The sequence below is a fragment of the Bos taurus genome, chromosome 12 (assembly GCF_002263795.3).
Source record: "Bos taurus isolate L1 Dominette 01449 registration number 42190680 breed Hereford chromosome 12, ARS-UCD2.0, whole genome shotgun sequence".
NCBI lineage: Eukaryota > Metazoa > Chordata > Mammalia > Artiodactyla > Bovidae > Bos > Bos taurus.
Window position 1 is genome coordinate 63,245,996 of NC_037339.1, and position 12,507 is coordinate 63,258,502.

Here is a 12,507-nt window from a genome sequence, read left to right on the forward strand (position 1 = left end):
CCAGGCCAGAATACTAGAGTCAGTAGCTATTTCCTTCTCCAAGGGATCTTCCCAACCCAGGGATTGAACCCAAATCTCTCACATTATAGGCGGATTCTTTACCAGCTGAGCCATAAGAGTTCAAGAAGGCATGTTGATAAAAATTAGCTTTCCTGTTCTTTTTAACTCCATAGTCACTAAACTTATTGCTGAAATCATATTAACCACATATATCAAATCAGTTTACACTGTCACATTGTCACACATTCCACAAATTAATTTAATCAGAATAAAAGTCAGGTGTAATACAAGAAGTTCCAAGAGATAAGTAGGTTGTATCTGGGGAAAAGTATGAGTTTTAAAAAATACATTCAGTAAATGTGCCTTTTGAATTGATGATTTAAGCAGTGGGGAAGGATGGTGATTATCTATCCACATTTTTAACTTTAATTCCTTTTAAATATCTGGCTGGAGTTGGAGGTTCAGTCAATGTCTGTGAAAGAGAAAGTATCACAAGTGTAGGAATATTAAAGAACTTAAATTACACTATTATCTAATCTACCAAAAATGCATATTCTCAATGAAATTGCTATTTTTGTACTCAAAACTCAGCAAAAATTGTTTTGAGATTTTTTTTTTCTCATTTCAAAATATTTTTCTTATGTATGTTAATTAGAAATTGAAGCAAATACAAGTCTTAGTTTAAGTTCATGTGAAAATTCAAGATATTTGTTAAATTCCAACAAAATTTATAAAGCAGTCTACTAAAAGTAAGAGTTTATTATTCATTCTGCTCAGTCATGTCTGACCCTTTGCAACTCCTGGTGGACTCTAGCCCACCAGGCTCCTCTGTCCATGAGATTTTCCAGGCAAGAATATTGAAGTGGTTTTTCATTTCCTTCTCCAGGGGATCTTCCCAACCCAGAGACTGAACCTGTGTCTTCTGGCATCTCTTGCATTGACAGGTGGGTTCTTTACCACTGAGCCACCCTGGAATCCCCTTTACTATACATTATGTAGTCAGAAAGAATTAAGGAACAAGTATCATGTCTTTGAGGGCCTTATATTTAGTTAAAAATATGTTTCCTCATGCGAGCATAACATTTTTGTAATACAAGATAATATAGCACTCCAGGTTTAATTACTGCTAGACATTTTTCATCATATAAAACATTGATCATTAGACTACTAAGTTTTATGCTACTTTGATTAGTTATGAAAGTGACATATTCATTAATAAACATATTTTAATTTAGCTAATGAAAGCTGCCATGACAATTGTTTTCAAATATTCATTAATGAGCAATTGGCAAAGCATTTTAATTCTTGAAAAATGAAAATTCACAATGTCCCCAACCTGTGATTTCCAACTTAAAATTGTGTAACTGAAGCAAACAGTAGTCAGCAATGCAATATTGTATATTAATTGTTTATCTAAAATTTAAACTTATTTTTTTGTAATTTTATATGTATATATATATTTTTAATTTTACTCGCTAAATCTGAAACACTAGTTTCTCTTAAATGAATTAATAAATATATTTACCACCCACCATAGTTAGTGTCCTTGTCTTTTCAAACTAATAATTAGATATATTTTCATTTATATATATTATTATGTTGATTAATTTATTGATTATTGGATAGTATGTTATAGCATTTATGTAACTTTGTTTAAAATTTCTCTACTGAAATCCACTTAGATTTTACAGATATTATACCATCACATAGTAAATCTAAAAATATATTCTTGGTCCTGTTCCTTTGGATACATGGCAAATATCTGTTCAAAGTAAATACTAGAAGGAATGCTTTAAAGTCAGAATTCAGACCTATTTTATTTGAATAAATGCTAACTTACCCTTCAGAATATTTAACAAATATATAAACAATGACACATTCAATCTATTTTCATAAAAAAAAACAACAAAAAAAAACTATCAGTTCAGTTTAGTTCAGTCACTCAGTCATGTCTGACTTTGCAACTCCATGGGCTGCAACACACCAGGTTTCCTTGTCCATCACCAACTCCAAAGCTTGCTCAAACTCATGTCCATCAGGTGGTTGATGCTATCCAACCATCTCATCCTCTGTCATCCCCTTCTCTTCCTGCCTTCAATAAATTAATTGATTTAAATTTCCATCCTTCTGATCCATGGAATTATTTTTCAGGTTTTTATTAGTCAACTACATATTATTCAAGTTGACTACGGTTTTAAAAATTTTTAATGTTTTTGTTTTTTTAATATGTTAGGTAACAGTGTTCATTGTAAATATAGCAGATATTTTCTTCTTCCAGTCTGTATCTTGCCATGGAACTTATGGTACCATTTGTTTCATAGGAATTTAAAACATTAATGTCATCAAACTTATCAGTACTTAACTTTAAGAACTGAATGTTATTTTGAGAAACAAGGTACCTTGGTAAGCTGAATAAGGATGTCTTAAGATTTCTATGCCCTAATTCCTAAAACCTGTTACCTTAAATGGCAAATAGGATGTGATTTAGGGGCTTCTCAGGTGGATCCCTGGTGGATCAGATGGTAAAAGCGTCTGCCTGCAATGCGGGAGACCCGGATTCGATTCCTGGGTAGGGAACATCCCCTGGAGAAGGAAATGACAATCCACTCCAGCACTCTTGCCTGGAAAATCCCATGGACGGAGGAGCCTGATAGGCTACAGTCCATGGGGTCGAAAAGAGTTGGACACTACTGAGCGACTTCACTTTCACTTTCAGGTGGATCCCTGGGTAGGGAAGTTCCCCTGGAGAAGGGAATGGCAACCCACTCTAGTATTCTTGCCTGAAGAATCTCCAGACAGAGGAACTTGGAGGGCTACAGTCTCTGGAGCTGCAAAGTCAGACACAACTGATGGACTGAGCACATATAGATGTGATTTAGTTAAGAATCTTGAGATGTGAAATTTATTATCCTGGATTATATGGGTGGGTCTGATGTAATCACAAGTCTCTTTATGAGAGAGAAGATGTTATGAAATTTAAGAGAGAGATTTGAGGATGCTACACTGCTGGATTTGAAGACAAGAAGTTAGAAAAGCAAAGGAAAGGCATTCTTTCCTAAAGCTTCTGGTGGGAGGACAGCTCTGCAGGCACCTTTTTGCACAGTTGCTCAGTCATGTCTGAGCATGACTTTTTATATTTTTATAGCCTATATTTTCACAATTGTTAATTACTTAACAATTACTTCATAATTAATTTTTGAAAATGTCTTTCATCCTCTAAATTTACTTTCCATTGTTTAATTAATAGTCATCAAGTTGTTTCTGAATTATCTGTGCTATGCCTCGGTCTATCTATATATCATTGTGATAATAGTACATCTTATAAAAATTTAGATCTTTTCATACTGTTTGTTTTCAGGTAAAGCAAAAATCCCTTCTTTTTTCTTTGATAGATTCTCTTAGACAGTCTTACATACATATTACAGGGAAAAAACGTGTTTCACAATTTAAAAATCGCTATTGCAATAGTAAGCCTGCGGAGTTCTTAACTTCTTTTAAAAGAACACTTGTCTTTTTCAGTTTTGAAGCAACCATCAATCTTTTAAATACTTCCTCTTATTTTTCACTGTTTTTGGAACTCATTACCACTCATTAGAACCCGGATGTAACTGACAGTCTATGAATTTTAATTTGGTTTTCAGTTCTTAATTTTTATACTACTTTCTAAAAGACTTGATGAAATCAATTTTAACACTTTGGCCTTTCAGAACATATATTTGTGGCAACATCAGATGGACCCTGGCTCATGGCTTCATGTGTGAGCCCCAACCAGGCTGATAGTACAGATGCTGCCCATGGGTCTCCCTGAGAGAGTTGGCCTCAAGGTAAACCTTTGATTTCCATCTTCCAAATACATTTAAGAGTTTCTGAACACAGATATTTCCCTTAATTGAGTTACATTGAGGTAATATATTAGCTTTTTTATTTTTAGCTTATACTTATAGTACATCGTTTTCTTTCTTTCTATGAACTTGTGTCTGAATATAAATTCCAGCATATTCTCAGTCTGCAGTTTTTAAGCTGAAATTAATATGTCATAAAATGCCCTTGAAATTTTGAAATAGTCTTACTAAGGTATGATGTATAATATAGTATTTTTTAAATTTTTCTACCTCTTTATTAAATGACATTTTTGGTTTTCATATATGTGATACTTGTTTAATTTCAAAGCCATGTTAGCCTAACTTTACAAAATGAAGTCATGAGTTAAATATGTCATGTGGATCCAGTGGATTTTAGGATTTGAACTTGTAATGCCTTGCCATTTTCTTTTAGGTTGATTTTCTGCTCTGCCTCTATTTTGTTTGATCTCACTATTGTAAATTACAAATTGAATAGGAAATAATTCATATACTGTACAATAACAAATGTATTTCAGGTATCCATGCTAGTAGCCTAACTTCAAAATATGTCCATTATAAATTAACACATTCATTTATACATGTTTATTATATATTTTTCTCAAACTCTCAAACACATATATAAGATTTATATATATATTTTTTATCTCATCAAAGAACTAACTTAAGTTTTAATTAATGGCAGTACAATTTTGGTTTGCAGCAAATAGCTTAATTTCTCATCATACTTTGCAGATTTATTACTTCCATTTTTTTATTTGTTTTATTTTGTTGGTCTTTTCAGATTCCTAATATTAAAATTTTATTCATTTTTCCCCTAAGAAATCTATCTAAAGCTGTAATATTTTATTTGTAAACTACTTAGGTCATAACCCACAAGGTATTTTTTAATTTCCTTTGTCTGTCATTTTCTACTAAAATGATCAGATAGAGAAATAGGAAAAATAGTGAATTAAACCCCATATATATATTTAAGTATATATGGGCCAAAAGTCTCGATATATGGGTATTTGTTTAAAAATTATTTAAAGAAAAAAAAAAGGACAAGTAAAAGTAAATGAACCTCTATTAGAGATTCAAAATTAATTTAATTTTGCTTCATTTACTTTACTTGCACTTTTTTTTTCTTTAATAAATTCAAGCAAATTCCCATATATTGAGACCTTTAGCCCATATGTACGTCAATATATGTCTTTTTTAATATTTATTTTATATTGGAGCCTAGTTGATTAACACTGTTATGTTTCAGGTGTATAGGAAAGTGATTCAGTTATACATATATATGTATCTATTATTTTTCTAATTCTTTTCCTATATAGGTTTTTACAGAACGTTGAGCTGAGTTACCTGTACTATTCAGTAGGTCCTTATTTCAAATATAGCAGTGTGAAAATGTCAATTCCAAACTCCCAGCCTATTCCTCCCTCCCACCCTTCTATCCATGGTAACCGTAAATTTATTCTTTACATTGCTTATATGGAGAATCTGAAAAAAAATTATACAAATGAACATATTCACAAAACAGAAACACACTCAGTATGTGTCTTTTCATACCATAGGTAATTTGTTTCCATATAACCATGATGCTGTTATCACATTTTCCTTATTTTCTCAGAACTGTTATTTAAAGTTGATTTTTTTAAATTTTATTTTATTTTTAAACTTTACATAATTGTATTAGTTTTGCCAAATATCAAAGTTGATTTTTAGTAAGGATTTTAGCAGAGTTCATGTATCACATTTAGTTGTTAGATATTCTAGGTGTACGTTTTTTTCTTAATGTGGAAACCTGTGAACATCCCACATTGTGTTTCTTCTTGTTCTCTGATTAAGTCATTTACTGGTTTCTCCTCTGTATTTGCTAAAATTTGAAGTTTGCTCCAGATATTTGATTTGCAGTTTTGATATGAACGCTTTAGAGATACTCCTCTGAGATTCATATTGCTCCACATCAGGAAACAAATTATTTTTTTCCCACTTTTAGTGAATCTGAGATTTCAATTGTTGTTCATGACAAGGCAGTCTTATGTTCCGATTTTGAAGTTCCCCACGAAGTATTCACTCAAAAACTTATTCTTTATTATTTCCTGATAAAATTTTTTCATGAGGAATTACCAAATGTTGTCTTTCAAATTTTATTGCTGTCTTCATATTTTGGCTTCTGTGATACACATATCTGATTAGGTTTCTTTGAATTTAATTCTTCTGGTAAAAAAAGTTTATTTTTTTCCAATTCTTTTCTGATATATGTTAGTTCTCATTTCATGTCCTCATTCCTGTCTTGCTGCAAAACATAAGAATTTGTTTATATTCTGATTTGTGTCTTTCCAAAGCTTGGGCAATATTTTGAATTTGTTTTATAGAACTTTAAGTTACTAGGTTTCTCTTTCCATTTGCTTTGTGGTCACATTCTTTGGTATCTAGTCATTTTCTATTGAAATTTTATTAGGTACATTTTCTGTTTTTTCTCCTACAAAACTTTTTGCTTTTAATTTTAATCTATCTTTACCCATCTGTAAATGAAATAGGTGACTTAAATTATAAGGAAAAGGTTTACTCCAGTTATTTTAAATCTCCTTTCTATGTATATTTTTGTCTCTATCTCTTCTATTTTTCTTTCTGCTTTTTTCTATTGTTTTCTGCTCTTAACATTCAAAATCAAACACTTATTGTAAAAATTTTTAGCAGTTCACAAGTAGGTATATTTGACTAGTTTATTATTTTCTATTTATACCACATTAATACATTAAGGTTATTGGATTTGACCTAATTGATCTAATGTGAATGTGACCTAATTGACCTAACTGATGTTATTTGGACTTTCTTAAGATATTCTCTAAAGTCTGAATGTATTATTTAGTATATATTATCTAGATATATATTATCTAGTATATCTTATATATATATATATATATATATATGTTTTCAAGATATGATCATAGGCATCATACTTCAAATAGAATCCTATTCATGCCATTTCATCCTCTTGCACATACTTACCAATGAAATTCTGGTAACAATTATTCTCATTTGATGATGACCACTCACAAAACTTTTTTGGATTTTCATTATGTTTTTGGTGTTTCAAACATCATGGTTTGGCTTCTTCTTTTCTGTTGCAGAGGGGATTGTGAGAAAGCTGGCAAAGTGTCTTTACCTCCATAAAAGGAGGCATCAGATCCACTGCTTGACGTGGGCCTTTTTTCATATCTCTAGCCTGACTGTGATGTTCAGTCATGGGGATGAAAGAAGGGACAGTACCAAGGACTCTTGTCAAGGTCATTTATCTAGCCTATTACTTTTCACCTATAAACAAGAGAGGGCTTCCCTGGTGGCTCAGAGGATAAAGCGTCTGCCTGCAATGCAGGAGACCCGGGTTTGATCCCTGGGTTGGGAAAATCCTCTGGAGAAGGAAATGGCAACCCACTCCAGTATTCTTGCCTGGAGAATCCCATGGACAGAGGAACCTGGCGGGCTATAGTCCACAGGATAGCAAAGAGTCGGATTTGTGTCCGCTCTGAAGTGAAGAGACAGTTTCAAGAGATAGTCCAAGTCCATTGTTTTGGGTATATATTTTATAAGTCTCAGATATATAACTTTGAAACTCAAAAGTCTCTTTCCTTTTGGGGAGTCCCTTAGAAGTTTCTTTATTTTTCTTAGAGTATTCAGTACAAAAGTGGTAACTCCACACACAAAGTAAAGAACTGATCATTTCTAATGTGTTTGACAAAGAGTGGGCTACCAGTGTCTTAAACATATATGTTCAAAGTATTTGGATGTATTTTTGTCTAGAGTATTGATCTAATTGGAGAATACTTAATTTTTTCCAACTAATGGCTATAAAATCTAAAATGTATCAACTATGGTAAAAGGTTACATCTTTGTTAGCTCGACTATATTGTAGTCTCAGGAACTTAAATTTGACATTCAGTAATTTCCTAAGTCTTCATTTGTGTTGGGAATCAAGATAATGTAAATTGCAGAGTTATGTTCATGTACTGAAGAGTAGAGAAAGTCAGTCTACAGAGAGAAGAATGAAGAAGACCCACAAAGTGTAGAGATGAGAGGTCATGAGGCTGCAGGGAGAGAAGAGACTGATGATGTGGGAAGCTTTGATCCTTGATAGATTTCCACATCTTGAGTCTCAGCCCCCAGGAGGTCTGAATGTACTGCCTGCCCTTGAGTTCTATGAAATACGACTGCATCCTTTATTTGCATCCTTTTAATAAAGGTCTTTCTTTTTTGTTCTTTTATTCCATTTATTTTTGCCTTAAGGCATTTTAAATTCAGTTCTCTAATGAGCCAAGATTAACCTTGACTAGCATGCATATTATTTGTGGCTTGCTTTGTAGAGTGATTAAGAGGTTGCGATTAACATGCTACACAGATACAAGAAATGAGTGATAGCTTAAGTAAAAATAGCTGATTTTTCATACTCTTGCTGTATCAATATTATTTTTAGCATTTACATGCTTAATTGTATTTCTAATTCCTACTGAGCCAAAATGATTAGACAACCAACAGTTCCTCAAATCATTTGTTATCGATGGCATGGTAATCTGTGACTATCAGAAAAAAACAAGTAAACAAAAAACCCTGGGGGGTGAATTTTCTGAATCAATGAAATATTGTGGTAGCACTTTTATGTTGCCAACATGGGTTCTAATATTTGAATTGTTTCTGATATCAAAATGAATTCTGAAGTGGAGATACTTTCTCTGAGGACAAAAGATGCATTTCATTTTATTTAAAGTTTACAATTCCACATTTTATACTAAACAAACACTAATCACATGTTCAAAAAAAACTTCTATGAATATTACTACAGTGTATAATATAAATCCAGTTAAGGAACTTTAGTGATAAAAAATATTTTAAATATGAACTCATTTTTAATATATTAGCACATAAATTTGTATTATACATAGAATATATAATATTTTGTTTTAATATGTTCATATACATGTAAATATAAAATATTGTAGGGAATGTTGTATTTCTGAATTAATTAGAGCAAAGCATAGACATTATGGTCTGTCACAGCTTTGAACCGTGATTCCACTGCTTATTATCTCATGATTCTGAGAAAGACTTAAATCCTCTACGTCTCAGTTTTTACACTGAGTTCTTGGAGTAATAATGTTAGTTTTATAATATAATGTTTTTAAACATGTAGCACAATCCCTGCATAAAGTATATAACTGGAACTGATTATTCATGTTATAAGGCAGGAGAAAAATAAATGCATAAGTTAATATATGCATAAATGAATAATGATCATTACTTCCTTAGGTATAAGATTTCATGTCTGATTTCTCTAAGGTTTTTTTCTCTGACTCAGTATAAGTTTACCTCACACTTGGAGAAACCACATCTTCATCAAGGAAGATCTCTGTCAGATCTTGATTCCCTTCCTTTGTCATGTTACCCCAATCACTGGGGAAAGTGAAGATCCTAGGAAAGTACTACCTGGCTGTTACAACCAGGGAGAACATAGGGGTTTTGTCATATATACACACAGCCATTCAAAGTTCAACCATGAAAAAACAGAAGTTCAACTATATGTTTTCTGGTTTATTACCGTGGTTGATTCTCTCACTGCTTTATCAGTGAAGAGAAGTCATGTTTGTTCTCTCCTATGAGGCTCCTCATTTTTGGCATTTAGTTCTCCAAGGCTTCTTGTTTACAGTCAGCACTCTGAGAAAAAAAATAATGCTCTGTAGTTTATCAAGTGTGGCTTGGTTTTTAGGGTGAGACTGATGGCCTTTTGTGACTACTTCTAGCCTACGCTTTCTGTATTGCTAACAAAGAAAAACATACAACATAAGAGTTGTGAGTTTTAGTTTCACTCAGGGTCTTACTGAGGATGACAGCTGGAAGACAGTCACTCAAGGAGCTTTGAGTAGATGTTCCAAAGAGGTTGGGGAGAGAACTTGTAGAAGGGGAGCTTGGAAATACATGCCGTCAAGGATATATCTTAGATTACCGCTAATCACAAAAAACAGATATCTCAAGTTAGTGATTTTACTGGGCTTCCCTGGTGGTTCAGATAGTAAAGAATCTTCCTGCAATGCGGGAGACCTGCGTTCAATCCCTGGGGTGGGAAGATCCCCTGGAGAAGAGCATGGCAACCCACTCCAGTATTCTTGCTTGCAGAATTCCCATGGACAGAGGAGCCTGATGGGCTGCAGTCCATGTGACCACAGAATCAGACACAAATGAGCTACTAAGCACAATGGTTTTAGTTCTTTTCTTGGTATGGGAAGATGCAAGGATCTGAGGTCATTGAAATTCTTCTAAGATGCCCATCTGACTATCTAAGGGCCTCTTTACTCAAAGTACAGTGTATCTCATCCTGTTTTTCATCCCAAATTCCTCCCAGGTTGCTCTGTCAGTGGGCAACTACAGTGGGTTATGACTCAACCCTTTTAGAGCTGGGCAGTAAGGAACACTCTTTTGTTTTTCTTGTTCACAGTAGATTCACTGCAGAGATTTCCTGATTAATTCGGGGTAATTTTGGTGAAAATAATCTGTCTATGAACCTCCACTTACAATAATTTCTGTGTATATTGTTCTTCTGGAGGAGTATAGAAGTTGATGAGAGTATTTGAGTTCAAGTTTCATATCTGATTTCACAAGTTGTATCACACTAACTGCAGATTCTGGGTGTTGAGGAAGAACATTTGCCCATAAATATGTCCTTGCCTTATTTCCAAAAAAAGGGAAATATTTTGATAGAAGAATGAAGCTGGTAGGCAAATTATTATGCTCCCTGAATCCAAACTTCTTTAGCAATGAAGCAGGAATAAAAATTTTAACTGTATCAAATTAAAGTGGATTAAGAAATAGTAATTTGGGTTACAGTCTTTACATAATTAATAAGGCTATGTGGTTTTTTGCTTTACAGCTGTGAGAGGTTTGAGAAGATATTTTAGAACCAAAAATTATTTTTTGAGAAAGGGATTCAATGATTGAGAATACTGTTGTCTAGGAAAATAGTCAGATTGAGTAGATCCTTTTTGTCTGTAATTTTAGGCAGGGTAAATAGACACTCTCAGCATGTTCCAACTAAAAAAACAGATGGTTTAGTAAAACCTGCCAGATGGAGGGATGGGGCAGATCAGAAGGAACAAGACCTTGCTGTTGCCTGCCTTCACCACCAAGTATATCATTCCTTGTTCCCTCCTCAATCAAGCTATGATTTTAATATTTTTTTTTTCATTTGCTTGTGTGTTTTGTTTTGTTCTTAAGAATCCACCCTACTCCATGTGGCCACAGTCCTCCAGGGAAGAAGAACTTAATCCATGAAATAGAATCCTTTTTGGCTAAGGTATGTATGCTGGTCCCATTACTCTCATCATGGATCAGTTTAGGAATTGAACTATAACATAATTCTCACCCATAAGTTGAAAAGAACACAACTGGGAAACTTATAAAAACTTTTTCTCACTGAGAAGGTGACTCAAACCATTTGGAGGGGTGTCCTCTCCCTGCCGCCCCCTCCTCCCATGAACATTGACCTGAAACAACAGCAACCATCTTCAGAACATGAGAGCAGCAAAGCTGGTAACACAGTAGATGGAAGGAAACTGAGATCTTAATACTATCACTGATAGTTAAGAACTCTGGTAACACCTACCTTCAAATGTATTGCTGTGTTAGAGAAAATAATTTTCTTACTTTTAAAATTCAGTTGAGATAGGTGTATGTTGTGTGCACCTTAAAGTATCTTAAGAAATATAAAGATGAGTGCAGTATGATCTGTGAAGTTCCATTGGCTGTGTGGCAATTGGTTAGTGAGTTCCATGTGACAGTTTAAAACAGGAAATGGCAATATTGATGTCATCACTGTATAAACAATGAGATTCTTTGCTAAGAAACCATATTGTGAAAGTAAACTTATTTAGAATATTTCCTTCTGAGTTGAATATAATTTACTGGAGATATTAGAAGTTAGTGATTATTATCAGTTTTGTATGTACCAGTATGTATCACAAACTAAGCATTTAATAAATGTCTGCCAAATAATAATAAAAGAAAAATCACTATGAAATAATCACTTTGAACAAATATTTTATGTCTGCTATACAAAGAACTAGAAAAGGTATAGTTAATAATTGATGGTAGAAAAAGCAATATTTGTTGAAACACTGCAGAATTAATTGCTGTTGTTGAAACAGGATGCTGGAGGATACATAAAGTGATGGGAATACAGTGATGAATGACTGGTGATATTGGATGTATAAAGAAAGTATAAACCTGGAAAATATATATATAGCCTTTCATTAAGTCTTATTTAACATCTCAAGTGACAGATTTGTATTTTAAAATTGTCTTTAAGCAAAATTTTTTATTTTACTAAATTTTATATATTTGAAATAAAAATGAAATTGAAAAATGGAGATCTGATTCTACAAGGTAAAGTCAAAAATTAGTGGGGCTAATCATTGGAAAAGTCCAAGTCTTCTTTTTATCTTGTCTTGTCCTACTTATCTTTCCCTCTTCTTTTGTTACTAGTTATTCTCTAGTTACTCAGGGTTCTTTCTTTTATGATCACTTTTGACATGTTCTCCTAAGGCAATTCTCAGTGTTTTAGACTAATCTCTCTAGTCTACTCTTCAAACTATACTTGCTCCTAGCAAACTAG

The 12,507-nt window shown here is 33.1% G+C and overlaps 2 long non-coding RNA genes across 3 annotated transcripts; one reads left to right on the plus strand and one right to left on the minus strand.

The window, feature by feature from the left end:
* Nucleotides 1–280: 280 nt before the first annotated feature.
* On the minus strand, nt 281–11,646 carry LOC112449136 (uncharacterized). 2 transcript variants are annotated; one of them, XR_009496638.1, is made up of 3 exons: nt 11,500–11,646; nt 9,442–9,557; nt 281–472 (listed from the first exon to the last, which is right to left on the minus strand). It is a non-coding gene; the product is annotated as an uncharacterized lncRNA (long non-coding RNA). The 2 variants fall into 2 exon arrangements; XR_003037631.2 differs by lacking the exon at nt 281–472 and having other exon boundaries at nt 9,420–9,557.
* Nucleotides 882–11,190, plus strand: LOC132346723 (uncharacterized). The gene is made up of 3 exons (XR_009496639.1): nt 882–944; nt 3,708–3,824; nt 11,112–11,190. It is a non-coding gene; the product is annotated as an uncharacterized lncRNA (long non-coding RNA).
* Nucleotides 11,647–12,507: the final 861 nt, after the last annotated feature.